General features: G+C 42.6%; 1 long non-coding RNA gene across 1 annotated transcript in view; it reads left to right on the top strand.

Annotated features, from left to right (window-relative positions):
• The first annotated feature begins 248 nt into the window (after nucleotides 1-248).
• LOC138672168 (uncharacterized) overlaps nucleotides 249-21,618 on the top strand; it is a 209,129-nt gene continuing 187,759 nt past the window's right edge. Inside the window, exons 1-2 of the long non-coding RNA XR_011319619.1 lie at nucleotides 249-769; nucleotides 21,363-21,611. This is a non-coding gene — a long non-coding RNA (uncharacterized lncRNA). The remainder of the gene's footprint in view (nucleotides 770-21,362; nucleotides 21,612-21,618) is intronic.

Consider the following 21,618-nt stretch of genomic DNA (forward strand, 5'->3'; position numbering starts at 1 on the left):
TATTTCCCCTAAACAGTGGTTAACTGATGTACTAGAATTACCTCTTAGCTACAGGCCTACTTTTCGCTGCTCCGGACAGTATTCCCTTCATCGCCTCTGGTTGCCTTGTATATATTGTACATATTATATTTTATATTTTGGTGTATGTTTATTATTTTGTCTTTTTTTGTTCTTATTTGTTTTCTTTTACATATAATGTTATGTCACATACAGTTACTTATACTGTTTATTTGCTTTCCTAGTAATCCCATGAATAAGACCCGGGAGGGTCGAAACGTCGGGTTTCTCTCTACGAATTATCACAGTGGCAATTGTTGACTTGTTCTCGTGAATAAATCTGGCATATACCTTTTGCATCATACCAGTTTCGAGTGTGCGGTATTTTTTCTTCTACTATTGACTTGACCACACGGTCTGTTTTACCAGCACCTCCGTGTCCTTGACCTGAGTGCACACCATTATCCTTGTTCATATTCTCAAGATGGCACAGTGCTGCAGTGGTGGGTTTAATATAAGATGGCAACTGTGTGACAATGATTTTAAGAAAAAACATCACAGATGATTTCAAATAGACCCTCATTGGCTGCAACTATGGGTCTTCCAGGTGGTTCAGAAGGATTTTTGTGAACTTTCGGAATTAAGTAAAAAGTCGCTAGCCTGTCTGGCTTCTTGATGAATTTCCAAGAGTTTCTTAGGTATAATGTCATTTTTATAGGCTGAAGTTAAAATGTTTATCCACTCAATTTGGAATTTGGACATGGGATTAAAGGTAAGCAATTTGTATTCCTTCTCCTTGTTCAACAATTCATTTGCCTGAATTTCATACATATGGTTAGGCCACATGACTATATTGCCACCTTTATCTGCTATTTTGTAAACTACATCATCCCATTCCCTAAGTTCCTTTAGACCCCCGGGATATTCACGTGCATATTACTGGTAATGTTTGCACCAACTAGCATTGCGGGATTATGCAAATTTAGATTGTTGTTAAATGTCAATTCACCTACTTTATAGCAGCTATATTTATTGGTGAATAGCTGTCCATGATATGCCCTGTTGATTATACATGATAGGTATTGCATGCAGGCTATGTTAGCACAGGTTTTATGTCTTAGTTATAATCATTTTATACTTGATTTTAGCTGCTTCTTTATTGGGTACACCTTTTTTAGTATAACAACATTCATACGTTTACACTCCTTGCATTTTGTATCTGTGATTTCATTCAAGGTATTTATTTGTGTATTTACTATTGGGGCTGTGCTATTTCTTAATAGCTAGTGCTAAGTGGTATTCCATGGGGTTATTGTCCCGTGTTTTTATCATCTTGCACCTTTTTTATAATTATTTTTTATATGACTGTATCAATAAAAATTATTTTATATTAGGAAGTACCTTTTTGGTTTCCAGTGTTTTTACTTAGTGGCTTACCAAGTTTGTGATTAGTCTTGTTTTGCAGTCACCAGACTTTGGCACCTTGTAGTCATTGAGTTGAACATGAACTATATGATCTATATGTCAAAGTACTCTAGTGTAAAATGTGCCCAAAAGTGACACCATTCTAAAAACTGCACCCATCACGGTGCCCAAAACCACATTCAATAGTTTTATTAACCCTTCAACCCTTCTGGTGCTTCACGAGAACTGAAGCAATACGGAAGGAAAAAATTAGCATTTACCTTTTTTCACAAAAAATATACCTTAGACCAGTGGTTCTCAACCTTTCTAATGCCGTGACCCGCAATACAGTTCCTCATGTTGCGGTGACCCCCAACCCAAAAAATAATTTTGGTGGCTACTTTAAAACTGTAATTTTATTAGTTATGATTCGGAATGTAAATATCTGATATGCATTATGTATTGTATTCTCATTGCTACAAATCAAACATAATAAATAATCACAAAAACAATTACCGTATATACTCGAGGAGGCTGCGGCACCGAAGATCAGCTGTCCGGGGGAAGGAGCGGGACGGCGGGAGCAGGTAAGTATGTCATATTTACCTTCCCTCGTTCCACACGCCGGGCGCCGCTCCATCTTCCCGGCGTCTCTCCACGCTGACTGTGCAGGTCAGAGGGCGCGATGACGCATATAGTGTGCGCGCCGCCCTCTGCCTGATCAGTCAGTGCAGAGAGACGCCGGGAAGATGGCGCCGAGGAGCTGCAAGCAAGAGAGGTGAGTATGTGTTTTTTTATTTTTTTATTGCAGCAGCACAGATTTATGTGGAGCATTCTATGGGGCAATGGTGCAGAGCGCTATATGGCAGAGCTATGGGGCAACGGTGCAGAGCACTATATGGCACAGCTGTGGGGCAATGGTGCAGAGCACTATATGGCAGAGCTATGGGGCAACAGTGCAGAGCACTGTATGGCACAGCTATGGGGCAACAGTGCAGAGCACTATATGGCAGAGCTATGGGGCAACGGTGCAGAGCACTGTATATATGGCACAGCTTTATGTGGAGTATCTATCTGGGGCAACGGTGCAGAGCATTGTATATGGCACAGCTTATACTCGGGTCAGGTCACGGAGTCACCGACATGTTCCCACTCTCAAATCAAACTCTCCAATACAAATCTATGGGTCCGTGAAAAAAAAAAGATCCAACAGCGCTCGGATGAAAAACCTCCATTTTTTTAATCCAAGAAAACGTGCGGGAACAAAGCCCAAACTCTGATGAAGAACAGTGATGAGTCTTGGGCAGATTTTTGCATAGATGAGTGCGATCTGCCTGAGCCTGAGCCAGCGGGGGACGGTCGGGACCCCTGGGTGCAGCATGTGAGCGGCATTGTCGGGATGGCACGTACAACATGGAGACGACCCCCATCTAATAAGTGTCCACAGACGTCTCTCCCCCCATGGGGATCATCTGCTAGCACGGAGCAAAGGTGCAAAAGTGACCAGCTAGAGAGGGGTCCAACCTGACCGCTGCCGCCCCTATAACATCCATATCCCCTGATAGGACGTATGAGCAATGGCAGCTTGGGCCGGACGGACGGTGCAGAACGTCTCATCAGACCCCGGACAGCACACAACTGACCCCAATGCTCCAGGAGGGCCAGCAGCACCCTTACCCCCTTCAGTACCACCCTGGACCATGTGTAGAGGGGGCGACCATGTCGCGGAGTCATGTGAGGACAGGGGCTCAGGGCCACAGGTTGCTGCCTGCTAGGAGCCCCCGGTATAAGGGCAGACATCATGGCTCCGCACCATCCAGGACTGCCAGACACAACAACACAGCTGCCGACCACCACCGCCCCCAGATCGCACGCCGAGGGCCGGCTCAGCGGTCACACACAGCGAATGGGTTCATCAAAACAGAGACTAATGTCCTGGCTGCCGGGTGCTCCGCTCACCTTCCTGGGCTTCTCCTCCAGGAGCTTCATTCACGCCCTGCTACTCTACCAACGCTGAGCCGTGGAGTCTTCCTGCCGCCCGCTACGGGGCCCGCGGTGTCCGGCGGTGACTTTACAGGAGCTGAACCGGCCCCGGCGACAACTTCCGGGGCAGCTGCCAGGCGACAGGGAAGGAAGACGAGCGCAGAGCAAGAACTGCTGGTCAGACAGGAGCAGACGAGCGGGGAACGGATCGAGCGGTAGATCCGTGTGCAATAGCGCTAGTGAGGCTGGACAGGGCTAGTGAGGCTGGACAGGACTCTCTGGTGGCGACCCCTGTGTTTTGGTCATTCGACCCCCCTCGGGGTCGCGACCCCCAGGTTGAGAACCGCTGCCTTAGACCCAAACTTTTTCATTTTCACAAGGTTATCAAGAGAAAATGGACCACTAAATTTGTTGTGCAATTTCTCTTGAGTGCAGCAATACCCCATATGTTGGGGAAATCCACTGTTTGGGAGCGTGGCAGGACTCAGAATGGAGGGAGCACCATTTGACTCTTTGTATTCAAAATTGTCTGCAATCAATTGCGGACACCATGTCGCATTTGTAGACCCCATGATGTGCCTAAATAGTGCAAAACCCTAACAAGTGACCCCATTTTGGGAACCACACCTCTCAAGGATTTTATCCAGGGGTATAGTGAGCATTTTGAACCCACAGGTACATCACAGAATTTGATAACATTAGGTCATCATATTGAATATGCCATCATTAGTGTTGAGCACAAGTTCTCGTTACTTCAGTTTGCATCAGGCACTTGGTTATGCACTGAGTATTGTGGGTGCTGGAGTGACGTGCTTGAGTCTCTGCCCCGCATATTTTGTGGCTGTTAGACACCCCCAAAAAATGCGGGGATCTGGGATACTCGGTGCATATCCAAGCACCTAATGCAAGCTCGAGTAGCGAGCACTTGCACCCTACACCCCAATTCAAACCCTAACACAAGCCCAACCCCAACACACTCTTAATCCTAACATAACCCCAACCCTAACACAACCCTAACCCTAGTACAACCCTTACCCCAACCCTAACACTAATCCCAACCCTAACTGCAAAGAATGGAATTTTTTTTTTAAATTTTATTATTTTTATCTAACTAAAAGAATGACAAAGGGGGGTTTGATTTACATTTTTGTTTATTTTGATCACTGTGAAAGGGAACGACGATCACGTGGCAGGGAACAATAAAAACCTGCCCTGATCATGTTCTCCATGGTCCGAGACTCCCAGTGTTCGAGACCTTGGAAATTTTCCGAATCTGGGAGGTGCTATACCCTTATTTCTCAGTTAAAAAGTGGCACTGAGGAATAAATACCCTTAACTGCCTCCATTAAAATGAATATCGGCAGTCGTTAAAGGGTTAAGTAACGTGGTAACGTAGAGTGGGCTAAAATTATTCCAGAGCACTTTGAGTGACTGAGTCATGAAAAAAATGTTATTGCAAGTTATTGCTGCTAAAGGTGTTTCTACAAGCTATTGATTCAAAGGGTGTACTTTGTTTTTTACATACAGCTTCAGCCTTTATTGCCTGATATTTGTTAAGTAAATAATGACACGGTATATTTTGTCTAGCATTGTTGCCCATCTGAGGTTGTAGAAAAAAGGTAACTGTAGTTGTCAAATTAGGCCACAATACACTGCAGAATGCAGCAGTCCACCTTTATAAAGTCTGAAGCAGCACGGGTAGAAAATACCGATGAAACAACAACTCGCACATTTACCATTTCTTGGAGGGGTGTTTGCCTAGTTATCGAAATGCACAAGGCTTATATAGGGCACCAGTCACTTGTTTCATACTTATTTTGCACCTATATTGGCTGTTCCTTTATCAATGGGGTTGTTTGCATCCTGTAGTGCAATAGTACTGAGACCTTAGTTTGTAACTATGGCTACATTTTTTATGCTATATGCTTCTATATTGCATTTACTTAATGAGATTGTCCACTACTTTATCATTGATGGCTTATACTTAGAATAGACCATCAATGTTTGATAGGCCTGGGTCCACACCCGGAACCTTCGCCGATCAGCTGTTATCGGGTTTAGCAGAAGCCGCCTGTCGGAATTGCTCACTTAGCGAGCTGCTCCATCTTCTAATAGTGGCCAAGGCTTGGTACTACACATCCGCCTACAATTGAAATCAAACAGAGGTAGATGTGAAGTACCCTATGGTGGTCACTATTAGAAGACAGCCGCCAGCCAGTAAGTCAGTTCTTCCGGCTGCTGGCCGCTGCTGCCGACACCGATAGCAGCTGATCGGCATGGGTACCAAGTGTCAGACCCGGGCCTATCAATCAAATGATGGTCTATCTAAGTATAGGTCATCAGTGCTAAAGTAGTGAACAACTTCTTTCATTGTAAGACCTGCTAAGGCCTAGATATTTTTCTTTATGACTGCATGTAGATACGTTTATGAATATAGATAATTCCATAAAATCTAGCCTAATTACCCATTGTGGAGGTATATAGAGTGATATATAACATAAAAGAAGAGATAGGTGCAAATTTAGGCCGGATTCACATTTGTGTATCTATGTGCAGCGTTTGATCCGCATAGATCCGCATGCATCTTGTGTACCTACTGTATCTTTAACATGGTGTACGCAGGGACATGCGTTTGCATGAGTTTGCATGCGGATGCATACGTATGTGTAAGGGTCGGACAGGGTGGTAATCATGGCTGAGAACTTCTGCTTCATCACATTCTGGCCTCCCCTCACATACACTACACGACTCCCAGTCAGCATACCTGCTGCTCCTTTAGTAAGTTTATCTGTGTCTCCAGGTCCAACTCCTTCAGAGTCTCCTCTCTTCTGCAGGGGACTCTCTTCAGTCGATTTCACACAAAAAGAGACACAGTGCCGTTGAATGCTTGAACAATGAACTTTACTTGAAACAGGCACATAATGGTTCTTTGAATAAAATACCCAGAAAGGTTAATAAAAAACCAGCACTGTCAAAAACAGGCACAAAACATACTCCAAAAAGGATATAAACACAAGAGAGGAAGGAGTACCAAACTACCCATAAATAAAATCTAATATTTATTAGTAATAAATATAAAAACATATAGCATCAAAGTACAAAATAATATAATTCAAAATGTATACCATGGACAAACAAGTTAAAAAGTGAAGGACACAGACAAAAATCAACCAGGTTGCATTGTGTAAACAGGACCAGAGAAACATAGCATTATGTATATTCCAACATCTAACACCGGTTACAGAGAAAGATCTAGGGTGATATGTACCAATATAAGGAATAGTGTCTCACCCAAATAGGTCCGTGCACGTGGTTGAACGCAGCCCCAACGCACGTTTCGCGTGGGCTTCCTCAGGGGGCCGTGCGTTCAACCACATGCACGGACCTATTTGGGTGAGACACTATTGCTTATATTGGTACATACCACACTGAGTTCTGGATACCCAGCTTTGGGTCACAACTGTAGTGATCTATGCGGCTTTCACCCTAGATCTTTCTCTGTAACCGGTGTTAGATGTTGGAATGTATATAATGCTATATTTCTCTTGTCCTGTTTACACTATGCAACCTGGGTGATTTTTGTCTGTGTCCTTCACTTTTTAACTTGTTTGTCCATGGTATACTTTTTGATTTATATTATTTTGTACTTTGATGCTATATGTTTTTATATTTGTTACTAATAAATATTAGATTTTATTTATGGGTAGTTTGGTACTCCTTCCTTTCTTGTGTTTATAACATAATGGTTCTTTTCAGCATTTACAGCATGCTTTACAATACACAGTTCCTTCTCTGTCCCTGTCTCCTCTCCTTCCTTGTCAGCATTTATATCAGGATCTGCACTACACAGCTTCTCCTCTTTCTCTGTCTTTCCTTCATATTTACTAAGCCCGCTTCCATAACGGACCATGCTTACCGGTCCTCCAGCGTCCTCTGTGTCCAATCTTACTTTAGTGGGAATCTCCTTCAACCATTCTGTCCCGGTTTCTGGAATGACCGTCCACGCAATAAGCCGCCACATTGTGAGTGACCTGTCTGTACTGCTTAGTTCTTTTCTACCACCACAGCCGCAGTCCCACTTATACTGCACTGTCAGTGGCTCTTTCAAAGCCTTCCTTCTCTCTCTCGTAGCCTTCCTGGCCCTTGGACTTCTGCAGAGCTGACTGCCCTGACATGGCACTCCCACAAAACTGATTCAAATTTCCAGATGTTTCCCAGATTAACTGCCATTAGCTCCTCCCACTTAACTATTTACAAGCTGAATAACTCTGCACCCCAATATAGTGGCCAAACTAGGGTACTACGCTTTCCCTACAACTATAACAGTAATCATACATAGCATGGAAATGCAGAACATGGACACTTACAAAGACATTACAAGTAATATTTACGGACAGCTCCCTGTGTCCCTTACACATGCATCGTTTCCCAGTGTGCGGTGGGGTCCGGCGAACGCAACATGACGCATTTTTTGAGGTGTCAATTATGTGCAGTCATCCGCATGCAGATGAATGTGGATGAGTGCGTCAAAACAACGCATTACTATATGTGGAAATGCATGCGTACGCAAGGATATGTGTACGTATGCATTTGATGCGCTTGCGTACTTCGGACTGCGCATGTCCAAGAACTGTTTTGAGACACGCCCATTGACACACGCCCTCCTGAAAATATCGAACGCATGCTCATAAAAAATGCAAACGCATGCAAAAATGCATTCAAACGCATGCACACGCAGCTTTTTTTTGCCGTAATGCGTAAACTGATGCAGATAAAAACGCTACGTAAACATGCCTTTGCATGCGTTTTGGCATGCGTTTGCGCACACAGATGATATGCTGCGCACAGAAATGCTAATGTGAACCTAGCCTTGCTCTACTCTTATTTTCTCATCGAATTTCATGCATTTGCTTTATGGCTTTACACTGTTTTATCCTTAGCCCCTTCAATATAAGATATGAAAAAAAATGCTATAATAATAATATTCTTACTTTCCGTTTTGCAAGGGTAATTATGTTGGGAATAACAAAAATTTAATAAAGCGTATAGAAGAAATAGAGAGGGCACTCACCATGTATTAAAAAGGATCTTTTATTCCTTCTTCATTAAAAATTACATACATGATTGCACTTGCAGTGGAATGAGTGGTTCCAGCTCCCACCCAGCATCCGCAATCACATATGTTGTTTATAACAAAGATGGAAGTAAAGTTTTTTATATATGTTCAGTGCCTTCTCTATTCCTTATAAGATTTCCCCATAAGCTGTTTTCTCTGAGAGGTTTGTGCACCACTTACAGTGGGGCAAAAAAGTATTTAGTCAGTCAGCAATAGTGCAAGTTCCACCACTTAAAAAGATGAGAGGCGTCTGTAATTTACATCATAGGTAGACCTCAACTATAGGAGACAAACTGAGAAAAAAAAATCCAGAAAATCACATTGTCTGTTTTTTTAACATTTTATTTGCATATTATGGTGGAAAATAAGTATTTGGTCAGAAACAAAATTTCATCTCAATACTTTGTAATATATCCTTTGTTGGCAATGACAGAGGTCAAACGTTTTCTGTAAGTCTTCAAAAGGTTGCCACACACTGTTGTTGGTATGTTGGCCCATTCCTCCATGCAGATCTCCTCTAGAGCAGTGATGTTTTTGCTTTTCGCTTGGCAACACGGACTTTCAACTCCCTCCAAAGGTTTTCTATAGGGTTGAGATCTGGAGACTGGCTAGGCCACTCCAGGACCTTGAAATGCTTCTTACGAAGCCACTCCTTCGTTGCCCTGGCGGTGTGCTTGGGATTATTGTCATGTTGAAAGACCCAGCCACGTTTCATCTTCAATGCCCTTGCTGATGGAAGGAGGTTTGCACTCAAAATCTCACGATACATGGCCCCATTCATTCTTTCATGTACCCGGATCAGTCATCCTGGCCCGTTTGCAGAGAAACAGCCCCAAAGCATGATGTTTCCACCACCATGCTTTACAGTAGGTATGGTGTTTGGTGGATGCAACTCACTATTCTTTTTCCTCCAAACACGACAAGTTGTGTTTCTACCAAACAGTTCCAGTTTGGTTTCATCAGACCATAGGACATTCTCCCAAAACTCCTCTGGATCATCCAAATGCTCTCTAGCAAACTTCAGACGGGCCCTGACATGTACTGGCTTAAGCAGTGGGACACGTCTGGCACTGCAGGATCTGAGTCCATGGTGGCGTAGCGTGTTACTTATGGTAGGCCTTGTTACATTGGTCCCAGCTCTCTGCAGTTCATTCACTAGGTCCCCCCGCGTGGTTCTGGGATTTTTGCTCACCGTTCTTGTGATCATTCTGACCCCACGGGGGGGGGATTTTGCGTGGAGCCCCAGATCGAGGGAGATTATCAGTGGTCTTGTATGTCTTCCATTTTCTAATTATTGCTCCCACTGTTGATTTCTTCACCCCAAGCTGGTTGGCTATTGCAGATTCAGTCTTCCCAGCCTGGTGCAGGGCTACAATTTTGTTACTGGTGTCCTTTGACAGCTCTTTGGTCTTCACCATAGTGGAGTTTGGAGTCAGACTGTTTGAGGGTGTGCACAGGTGTCTTTTTATACTGATAACAAGTGTAAACATGTGCCATTACTACAGGTAATGAGTGGAGGAAAGAGGAGACTCTTAAAGAAGAAGTTACAGGTCTGTGAGAGCCAGAAATCTTGATTGTTTGTTTCTGACCAAATACTTATTTTCCACCATAATATGCAAATAAAATGTTAAAAAAACAGACAATGTGATTTTCTGGATTTTTTTTTCTCAGTTTGTCTCCCATAGTTGAGGTCTACCTATGATGTAAATTACAGACGCCTCTCATCTTTTTAAGTGGTGGAACTTGCACTATTGCTGACTGACTAAATACTTTTTTGCCCCACTGTATGTTGCATAGAATCTCTGGCTATAAGAATGACTTCATACATGAGTATCCCCAGGACAGATAAGTACCGATATATATTTTTTCTACTGTAGATTATACAAATGTATTATATTATATATGTGTTCAACCAGAAAATGTTGTCTAAAATCTTTTCTTTATAACTGTGTTCTTATATGGCTTTTAAAAGGAAAAGGTAAAATAGAAATAACATAGAATTAATCTAAACAATTATTGCATGATATATTAATACAATCGTTCAATTATTGCTCTAGAATCAAAGCTAATTCTAGGCATACAGTATTAGTCAGTTAAAAGTCAAAACAGAAAGCAATAGAAAAGATTAACGCTCAAAAAAAAGAGTAATATTGTTTAATCAATAATATTTATGCAAAACAAGACAGACAAGAAGGGAAGAGGATGCGATAGAGATAAGTAATGGGCCCAAAAATAGTCCCAGGGATTTGAAATATGTAAAAAAAATCTGTCCATCTATCACATATCTAATATATAAAGCTGAATGTGTGTGTATGTGTGTGTGTGTGTGTGTGTGTGTGTGTATGTATGTATGTCCGGGATTGGCATCTACACCGTCGCAGCTACAGCCACAAAATTTTGCACAGTCACATGTCTGGACCCCGAGAGCGTCATAGGCTATGTCAAATAAAAATCTGATTAATAAGCAGACAAACTACAAAAGCAACAAATGTACCATATAGGAAATACGGCAGCTGTCAGTCGCATGACCTGTCTATTATGTGTATGTGTGAGCTAATATATACTGCCAGGGGGAGGGCTTCCTGTTGGCTGGGGATTTATCAGGCTGCCAATTTAGCTTACAAATACTGAGGTAAAAATACTGAGCAAATAACATGTGAACGCGGTCTAATACAGGAGGAGATGACACATCGATGTATACTATATACAGGAGAAGATGACACACAGGTATATACTATATACAGGTGAGATGACACACACATATATACTATATACAGGGGAGATGACACACAGGTATATACTATATACAGGAGGAGATGACATACAGGTATATACTATATACCGGAGGAGATGACACACACATATATACTATATACAGGGGAGATGACACACAGGTATATACTATATACAGGAGGAAATGACACACTGGTTGTTACAATATACAGGGGAGATGACATACAGTTACATACTATATACAGGGGAGATGACACACGTATATACTATATACAGGAGGAGATGACACACAGATATATACTATATACAGGAGCAGATGACACAAAGGTATATACTATAAACAGGAGGAGATGACACACAGGTATGTATTCTATACAGGAGGAGATGACATACAGGTACATACTGTATACAGGAGGAGATGACATACAGGTACATACTATATACAGGAGGAGATGACATACAGGTGTATACTATATATAAGGGAGATGACAAACATGTATATACTGAGGGGAAAATGAGAGGTGTGAGGTGAAAATGAGGGGTGTGAGGTGAAAATGAAAAGGTGTGAGTGCAAAGTGAGAGGAGTGAGGGAAAATAGTGGAGTGATCGGAAAATGACAGATGTGAGGTCGAAATGACAAGTGTTAGGGGGCAATGAGAGGAGTGAGGGGAGAATGAGAGGAGTGAGGGGGAAAATAAGAGGAGTGAGGGGGAAAATGAGAGATGTGAGGGGAAAAATGAGAGGCGTGATGGGAAAATAAGAGAAGTGAGGTGCTATAACTAACCACAGATATTTACTATGCCCAGGCAACGCCGGGCTCTTCAGCTAGTCTAATATATAAAGCTGAATGTGTGTATGTGTGTATGTATGTATGTATGTGTGTATGTCTGGGATTGGCATCTGCACCGTCGCAGCTACAGCCACAAAATTTTGCACCCTCACACGTCTGGACCCCAAGAGCGTCATAGGCTATGTTGTGAGGCGAAATTTTAACCTCGCATGTTCCAATTCACCAAACAATTTTGCCCCTATCTACATAATGGGGAAAAAGTGAAAGGAAAAGTGTTGGAGGCGTCGCAGCTACAGCCACAAAATTTTGCACAGTCACACGTCTGGACCCCAAGAGCATCATAGGCTATGTTGTGAGGCGAAATTTTAACCCCGCGCGTTCCAATTCACCAAACAATTTTGCCCCTATCTACATAATGGGGAAAAAGTGAAAGGAAAAGTGTTGGAGGCGTCGCAGCTACAGCCACGAAATTTTGCACAGTCACACGTCTGGACCCTGAGAGCATCATAGGCTATGTTGTGAGGCGAAATTTTAACCCCGCGCGTTCCAATTCACCAAACATTTTTGCCCCTATCTACATAATGGGGAAAAAGTGAAAGGAAAAGTGTTGGAGGCAAATTGACAGCTGCCAGATGTGAACAAGGGGGACTTAAAGAGTGAGGGCGATGGCGCCAAAGAGTATATACCGTACAGTTGCTAGGGTGGGGCCCCGACATGGGATACTCACCACACACGGGGATATGAACACACACACAAAAGGCGCCACAAACTACCACGTGCTTAAACACATATACCACCCTCAGCACACATTTCACCACACATAAACCAACCTCGCCACATAAAAGTCGAAACACAAAAGTCGCCGCGCAAAACTCGCCACATGCAAAACTAGGCTCATGCAAAACTCGCCACACGTGCAAAACTCACATCATGGAAAACTGGCCACACACAAAACTTGCACACGCGGAAAAATTGCCACATGCACAAAAGTTGCAACACATGCAAAAGTTGCCTCACACAAAACTTGCACATACTCAAAACGCACCACACATAAAACTCGCCATGCGCAAAATTCGCCATGCGCAAAACTTGCTGCACACATTTTGCTACACTAACCTGTCACATGCAACTCGACACACAAAAAGTTGCTACACGCATGTCGCCACACAAAACTCATCTCACAAAAGTCGGTAGATGCATGTCGCCACATGCAACTCAACACACACAACTTGACACATGAAACTCGTCCTAAAACACACACAAGTCTGGTACTATCCTTCAAAAAATAAAAATCTGATTAATAAGCAGACAAACTACAAGAGCAACAAATGTACCATATAGGAAATACGGCAGCTGTCAGTCACATGACCTGTCTATTATGTGTATGTGTGAGCTAATATATACTGCCAGGGGGAGGGCTTCCTGTTGGCTGGGGATTTATCAGGCTGCCAATTTAGCTTACAAATACTGAGGTAAAAATACTGAGCAAATAACATGTGAACGCGGTCTAATACAGGAGGAGATGACACATCGATGTATACTATATACAGGAGAAGATGACACACAGGTATATACTATATACAGGTGAGATGACACACACATATATACTATATACAGGGGAGATGACACACAGGTATATACTATATACAGGAGGAGATGACATACAGGTATATACTATATACCGGAGGAGATGACACACACATATATACTATATACAGGGGAGATGACACACAGGTATATACTATATACAGGAGGAAATGACACACTGGTTGTTACAATATACAGGGGAGATGACATACAGTTACATACTATATACAGGGGAGATGACACACGTATATACTATATACAGGAGGAGATGACACACAGATATATACTATATACAGGAGCAGATGACACAAAGGTATATACTATAAACAGGAGGAGATGACACACAGGTATGTATTCTATACAGGAGGAGATGACATACAGGTACATACTGTATACAGGAGGAGATGACATACAGGTACATACTATATACAGGAGGAGATGACATACAGGTGTATACTATATATAAGGGAGATGACAAACATGTATATACTGAGGGGAAAATGAGAGGTGTGAGGTGAAAATGAGGGGTGTGAGGTGAAAATGAAAAGGTGTGAGTGCAAAGTGAGAGGAGTGAGGGAAAATAGTGGAGTGATCGGAAAATGACAGATGTGAGGTCGAAATGACAAGTGTTAGGGGGCAATGAGAGGAGTGAGGGGAGAATGAGAGGAGTGAGGGGGAAAATAAGAGGAGTGAGGGGGAAAATGAGAGATGTGAGGGGAAAAATGAGAGGCGTGATGGGAAAATAAGAGAAGTGAGGTGCTATAACTAACCACAGATATTTACTATGCCCAGGCAACGCCGGGCTCTTCAGCTAGTCTAATATATAAAGCTGAATGTGTGTATGTGTGTATGTATGTATGTATGTGTGTATGTCTGGGATTGGCATCTGCACCGTCGCAGCTACAGCCACAAAATTTTGCACCCTCACACGTCTGGACCCCAAGAGCGTCATAGGCTATGTTGTGAGGCGAAATTTTAACCTCGCATGTTCCAATTCACCAAACAATTTTGCCCCTATCTACATAATGGGGAAAAAGTGAAAGGAAAAGTGTTGGAGGCGTCGCAGCTACAGCCACAAAATTTTGCACAGTCACACGTCTGGACCCCAAGAGCATCATAGGCTATGTTGTGAGGCGAAATTTTAACCCCGCGCGTTCCAATTCACCAAACAATTTTGCCCCTATCTACATAATGGGGAAAAAGTGAAAGGAAAAGTGTTGGAGGCGTCGCAGCTACAGCCACGAAATTTTGCACAGTCACACGTCTGGACCCTGAGAGCATCATAGGCTATGTTGTGAGGCGAAATTTTAACCCCGCGCGTTCCAATTCACCAAACATTTTTGCCCCTATCTACATAATGGGGAAAAAGTGAAAGGAAAAGTGTTGGAGGCAAATTGACAGCTGCCAGATGTGAACAAGGGGGACTTAAAGAGTGAGGGCGATGGCGCCAAAGAGTATATACCGTACAGTTGCTAGGGTGGGGCCCCGACATGGGATACTCACCACACACGGGGATATGAACACACACACAAAAGGCGCCACAAACTACCACGTGCTTAAACACATATACCACCCTCAGCACACATTTCACCACACATAAACCAACCTCGCCACATAAAAGTCGAAACACAAAAGTCGCCGCGCAAAACTCGCCACATGCAAAACTAGGCTCATGCAAAACTCGCCACACGTGCAAAACTCACATCATGGAAAACTGGCCACACACAAAACTTGCACACGCGGAAAAATTGCCACATGCACAAAAGTTGCAACACATGCAAAAGTTGCCTCACACAAAACTTGCACATACTCAAAACGCACCACACATAAAACTCGCCATGCGCAAAATTCGCCATGCGCAAAACTTGCTGCACACATTTTGCTACACTAACCTGTCACATGCAACTCGACACACAAAAAGTTGCTACACGCATGTCGCCACACAAAACTCATCTCACAAAAGTCGGTAGATGCATGTCGCCACATGCAACTCAACACACACAACTTGACACATGAAACTCGTCCTAAAACACACACAAGTCTGGTACTATCCTTCAAAAAATAAAAATCTGATTAATAAGCAGACAAACTACAAGAGCAACAAATGTACCATATAGGAAATACGGCAGCTGTCAGTCACATGACCTGTCTATTATGTGTATGTGTGAGCTAATATATACTGCCAGGGGGGAGAGCTTCCTGTTGGCTGGGGATTTATCAGGCTGCCAATTTAGCTTACAAATACTGAGGTAAAAATACTGACCAAATAACGTGTGAATGAGATCTAATACAGGAGGAGATGACACACAGATATATACTATATACAGGAGGAGATGTCACACAGGTAGATAATATATACAGGAGAGATGACACACAGGTATATACTATATACTGGAGCAGATGACACACAGGTATATACTATATACAGGAGCAGATGACACACAGGTATATACAATATACAGGAGGAGATGACACACAGGTATATACTATATACAGGAGATGACACACGTATATACTATATACAGGAGTAGATGACACACAGGTATATACTATATACAGCAGGAGATGACACACAGGTATATACTATATACAGGAGGAGATGACACACACATATATACTATATACAGGGGAGATGACACACAGGTATAAACTATATACAGGAGGAGATGACATACAGGTATATACTATATACAGGAGGACATGACACACAGGTATATACTATATACAGGAGGAGATGACATACAGGTATATACTGTATACAGGAGGAGATGACAACTTGGTATATACTATATACAGGGGAGATGACATACAGGTACATACTATATACAGGGGCGATGACACAGGTATATACTATATACAGTGGAGATGACACACAGGTATATACTATATACAGGAGGAGATGACTTACAGGTACATACTATATACAGGAGGAGATGACACACGTATATACTATATACAGGAGGAGATGACTTACAGGTATATGCCATATAAAAGAGGAGATGACACACAGATATATAGAGGAGGAGATAACATACAGCAGGTATATACTATATACAGGGAAGATGACATACAGGTATATACTATATACAGGAGATGACATACAAGTATGTACTATACAGGTCCTTCTCAAAAAATTAGCATATAGTGTTAAATTTCATTATTTACCATAATGTAATGATTACAATTAAACTTTCATATATTATAGATTCATTATCCACCAACTGAAATTTGTCAGGTCTTTTATTGTTTTAATACTGATGATTTTGGCATACAACTCCTGATAACCCAAAAAACCTGTCTCAATAAATTAGCATATTTCACCCATCCAATCAAATAAAAGTGTTTTTTAATAACAAACAAAAAAACCAACAAATAATAATGTTCATTTATGCACTCAATACTTGGTCGGGAATCCTTTGGCAGAAATGACTGCTTCAATGCGGCGTGGCATGGAGGCAATCAGCCTGTGACACTGCTGAGATGTTATGGAGGCCCAGGATGCTTCAATAGCAGCCTTAAGCTCATCCAGAGTGTTGGGTCTTGCGTCTCTCAACTTTCTCTTCACAATATCCCACAGATTCTCTATGGGGTTCAGGTCAGGAGAGTTGGCAGGCCAATTGAGCACAGTAATACCATGGTCAGTAAACCATTTACCAGTGGTTTTGGCACTGTGAGCAGGTGCCAGGTCGTGCTGAAAAATGAAATCTTCATCTCCATAAAGCATTTCAGCCGATGGAAGCATGAAGTGCTCCAAAATCTCCTGATAGCTAGCTGCATTGACCCTGCCCTTGATGAAACACAGTGGACCAACACCAGCAGCTGACATGGCACCCCACACCATCACTGACTGTGGGTACTTGACACTGGACTTCAGGCATTTTGGCATTTCCTTCTCCCCAGTCTTCCTCCAGACTCTGGCACCTTGATTTCCGAATGACATGCAAAATTTGCTTTCATCAGAAAAAAGTACTTGGGACCACTTAGCAACAGTCCAGTGCTGCTTCTCTGTAGCTCAAAAGTGGCTTTACCTGGGGAATGCGGCACCTGTAGCCCATTTCCTGCACACGCCTGTGCACGGTGGCTCTGGATGTTTCCACACCAGACTCAGTCCACTGCTTCCTCAGGTTCCCCAAGGTCTGGAATCGGTCCTTCTCCACAATCTTCCTCAGGGTCCGGTCTCCTCTTCTCGTTGTACAGCGTTTTCTGCCACATTGTTTCCTTCCAACAGACTTACCATTGAGGTGCCTTGATACAGCACTCTGGGAACAGCCTATTTGTTGAGAAATTTCTTTCTGGGTCTTACCCTCTTGCTTGAGGGTGTCAATGATGGCCTTCTTGACATCTGTCAGGTCGCTAGTCTTACCCATGATGGGGGTTTTGAGTAATGAACCAGGCAGGGAGTTTAGAAAAGCCTCAGGTATCTTTTGCATGTGTTTAGAGTTAATTAGTTGATTCAGAAGATTAGGGTAATAGGTCGTTTAGAGAACCGTTTCTTGATATGCTAATTTATTGAGACAGGTTTTTTGGGTTATCAGGAGTTGTATGCCAAAATCATCAGTATTAAAACAATAAAAGACCTGACAAATTTCAGTTGGTGGATAATGAATCTATAATATATGAAAGTTTAATTGTAATCATTACATTATGGTAAATAATGAAATTTAACACTATATGCTAATTTTTTGAGAAGGACCTGTATATAGGAGGAGATGACATACAGGTATATAGTATATACAGAGGAGATGACATACAGGTATATAATATATACAGGAGGAGATGACACATGGGTATATACAATATACAGGAGGAGATGACATACAGCAGATATATACTATTTACAGGGGAGATAACATACAGGTATATACTATATACAAGAGAAGACATACAGGTGTATACTATATATAAGGGAGATGACAAACATGTATATACTGAGGTGAAAATGAGGGGTGTGAGGTGAAAATGAAAAGGTGTGAGTGCAAAATGAGAGGAGTGAGGGAAAATAGTGGAGTGATCGGAAAATGACAGATGTGAGGTCGAAATGACAAGTGTTAGGGGTGAATGAGAGGAGTGAGGGGGAAAATAAGAGGAGTGAGGAGAAAATGAGAGGTGTAAGGGAGAAAATGAGAGGCATGATGGGAAAATAAGAGACGTGAGGTGCTATAACTAACCACAGATATTTACTATGCCCAGGCAACGCCGGGCTCTTCAGCTAGTACATAATAAAGCTCTACTTCTGAGGTCTGTTTTCCAAGACCTTTTACCTATACCTCATGGTGGAACATTATATAATTATAGTAATTGATCAAGGGAGACATTTATGTATTACAGAAAAGCTACCAAATCTTTAACAGTATTCTAGAAAGTAATTGTTTTTGGACAGCTCCAGAATATATGAGACAGGGAGCCCCAAGTGGAGTGGCCTCTCCAACTTCTTAGATCTTTAGATATACCGTATTGCCCGGCTAAGGCACACCTGTGTAATGAACATGTTGTCTAATACTGTAAGTATCTCGATATCACAAGGGTTTAAGAAAAAGCACATATTATACCTGATGAAGGCCATTGCGGGCTGTAACGCGTTGTTTTGTTCTTATCTAAGTGTCCTAATAAATTAGCTACTGAGCAAACTATCTTCACTTCAAACCAACCTGGTCCTCCAGAGCCGAGAAGAGAAATCTTCTATTTATAAAAGTATCTCGATATGCCACACCTGTGAGGTGGATGGATTATCTCGGCAAAGGAGAAGTGCTTACTAACACAGATTTAGATAAATATGTGAACAATATTTGAGAGAAAAAGGCCTTTTCTGTACATAGAAAAAGTCTTAGATTTTTTAATTCAGCTCATGAAGAATGGGAGAAAAAACAAGTGTTTATATTTTAGTTCAGTGTAAGAAGCATAAGTACCATTGTGAACATTTATTACCGTATTTTTCGGAGTATAACATGACTAGGCGTATAAGATGAAACCCAACTTTTTGGGGGTCATCTTATACACCGAGTGTCATCTTATACAGCGCGTGCAGGGAGCGGTCCCAGATGGTTCCCAGGGTCTGGAGGAGAGGAAACTCTCCTTCAGGCCCTGGGATCCATATTCGTGTAAAAAAAAGAATACAAATTAAAAATATGGATATACTTACCTTCCGAATGCCCCCGGAGTTTTCCCGGCTCTCTGCGATGCATGTGGCGGCTTCCGTTCCCAGAGATGCATTGCGCGCCGCGAAGGACCTTTGGGATGACCCAAAGCAGTCCCTGGGTGGGGGCAACATCAGATCAGGCCCTGTGTAACCGTTACTTACAAGTGTGCCACCGTGGCCTGCAGAGTCTGCCTGCCTCGACTCACATCTGTGGAAGTCTGGAAATTATAGTGCTTCAAGAATGCATGTGGACTGGACGAACCCGCAAGCTTGCAGGCGTGCTTTGCCGACTCCTGGTGCCTACAACCCATGAAACCTCGATAGTCAGGGAGATAGGCTGACATCTAACACAGAAGAACTCCTGGATGGTGTAACGAATCCACCAGGCTAACATGGCCAATGAAACGGCTAAACCCTTCCTGTAACCATCAGGAAGCCTTCTTCTTACCGTCTGGAAGCCCAAATAAAGTTTCCCACCTTCGGAAGGATGCCATCCTCGAGACGTACCTACTTAGAGCACTCACTTCGTCCAGAATATGGGAAAACCATTCCGTTTTGTGGACTGGTGCCGAAAGAGATGAGGGAAGAACGATGCCCTCATAACAGTGGGAATACAATATCACCTTGGTAACAAGGGACGGGGATCGCCTGAGGACAACCTTGCCTTGAAGGTAATAAGGGAAAAAAGTCCGAAAGAACAGAGAGGCTAGCTCCGAAGAGTCGTCAGGATGATGACATCGCAGAGAAAAAAGGGGCGACTTTCCCTGATAGTAAAGTCTGTAAGACTCCCAGGACTATTAAGGTCCCAAAGATCTAACGGTATGCGATAGGGAAGAACCACATGTGAAAGCTCCCTGCGAGGAAGTCCCTACTTGCAGTTTTGTTGCAATAAGGCAGCGCACAATGCATCCCTGGGAACGGAAGCCGCCGCATGCATCGCGGAGAGCTGGGAGAACTCCGGGGGCCGTCAGAAGGTAAGTATATCCATATTTTTAATTTTGATTCTTTTTTTTTAACACGAATATGGATCCCAGGGCCTGAAGGAGAGTCTGCTCTCTTCCAAACCCTGGGAACCATCCGGGACCGCTCCCTGCACCACATGCAGCGACCTCAGAGCTCCGCACATGCCGTACCCGGCGTGTAAGACAACCTCCGACTTTTGAGAACATTTTCAGGGGTTAAAAAGTTGTCTTATACGCTGGAAAATATGGTACATTTTATTCCTGTAGATTCAATTTTTGTTTGGTAGAGAAAAACAGTTTGCTAATTAAATTGTTTTTCTAGAAATGTAGAATGTTAAATATTATATTTGCAATCTGTCAAAGCTGAGGGGGCAAAGACAATGTAGCAATGTATTAGGAATTTCAGATGATCATTTCCTGAATATTCGCTGGCATTTACATTCGATCTCATCTTATTTTAGAACAATAAAGCTGTAATTGAAAATAACAAATCAAGAAAGTCTCTGATGCGATCTGTGTCAGATCTGAATTTTTTTCAATGAGATGTAAATTTCTTGTTTGGAATTAATGACTTTCAACTGCAGCATCCTTCCTAATTGTATTTATCATGTGGTGCAAATGTATTAAAATAATAATGATGGCTGTCTTACCCAGATTCCAGCATCATTCCAATCATCTTCTGGTCCACTTGACCTGAAATTAGACTAACTGGATCACACCGGGGTTTGTAGGTGGACAGGAAGTCACTTTGTCAATGTGATCCAATGGAGTATCGTTCCGATGCTGATAGACTTACACTGGGAAAGCAGCGACTACTCCACTCAGTAGCCACAAAGCAGCAGAGCGGTAACATCAGGCTGAGGAGGAGTGGACGGACAATGAGAAAAGGGAAGATATCTATTGGTAAGTA

This window comes from Ranitomeya imitator, chromosome 3 (genome assembly GCF_032444005.1).
Source record: "Ranitomeya imitator isolate aRanImi1 chromosome 3, aRanImi1.pri, whole genome shotgun sequence".
NCBI classification, from domain to species: domain Eukaryota; kingdom Metazoa; phylum Chordata; class Amphibia; order Anura; family Dendrobatidae; genus Ranitomeya; species Ranitomeya imitator.